Consider the following 1,210-nt stretch of genomic DNA (forward strand, 5'->3'; position numbering starts at 1 on the left):
GGCAGGCGTCCAGGGCCCCTCGCAGGGACACCCCGACCCCCGGGGGGCCCCGGGGTGGGGCCCGACGCCACTGTGCAGAGGACTTTGAGGGTGACGGTGGGGTTCACTGCAGACGCAGGCAGCGGCCGGGCAGGAGCCGGCGGTGAAGGGCCAGGGCGGCCCTGGTGCTCCAGCCCCGCGGCCCCGGGGCAGCGCCCAGCCGTCCACTCCGCAGCCCTGCTCGAGCTGGCCTGCAGCCGGGGACGGGGCTGGGCTGCGAAAACAAGCCTGAGAGCGAAGTGTGCACCGGGCTGACTTCCACAGCCCCCGTGGCCATCCTGACCGCCGAGGTGTGAGGACCGGGGCAGGGTCCGGCCCCTGGACGGCGCAGGCGTGCACAGTCCCGGGGCCGCCAGGGGGGTGGGGGCCGCCTCTGGCCCCACCCTGCCGCGTGTCCTCTGCAGAGACCGTGCCCACACGGCCCGTCCCGAGGCTGCGACCAGGGCCTGGCGTGCCCGGCGCCGTGTCCGCCCGAGGCCGAGCGAGGCCGCTGGGCGCGGGGGCACGTGCCGCCTGGCGTGCCCAGGCCGTATTTACTCCTTCAGCTCAGGTTTCTGCTCTGACGCGGTGACTTCAGCTGGAAAATATACTCTCCGGCTCCTGCCAGGGTGGAAAGTTGTGAAATGCCAGGCGCTTCCCTCATCGGGGGCTGAGCCAGGCAGTGTCCGCACGACAGTGCTGGCCGGCGCGTGCCGGCTGGGGACAGGCGCGGAGCCCGGGAGGGCTGCGCCGGGGGGGCCAGAGGGAGGGCTCGGACAGCTGCATTTCAGAGAGGAAACTGAGGCAGGCGGGGGCGCTGGCTGGCCCGAGCAACCTCTGCTCCCAGGCCCCGGACCGGGGGAAAGGCCCGGGCAGTGGGGACCCGGTCCCTCGGCCCCCACAGCCACGCCCAGCCTGGTCCTGAGCGGCACCGCGGCGTGGAGGAAGCGCCCCACAGCTGGGTGCTCACCAGGACCCCAAGGCCACGGGGCCGGGGCAAGTGGCCGCACCGGGCCTCGCGGACCGGGGCTGCGCTGGGCTGGACGCTCGCGGCCCCTCCTCAGTGACCCCTCCACAGCCAGGGTGCCGGGGTGCCGCTCAGCCTCAGCCCAGGCCCCCGGCTGGCCCCCGGGCCCCAGCGGCCGAGCGGACCTCTGCCGGGAGGCCGGGAGCCCAGCCAGGGAGGGGGCGG

This window comes from Condylura cristata, unplaced genomic scaffold, assembly GCF_000260355.1.
Source record: "Condylura cristata isolate star-nosed mole 26May11 unplaced genomic scaffold, ConCri1.0 scaffold00012, whole genome shotgun sequence".
In the NCBI taxonomy this organism is placed as follows: Eukaryota; Metazoa; Chordata; class Mammalia; order Eulipotyphla; family Talpidae; genus Condylura; species Condylura cristata.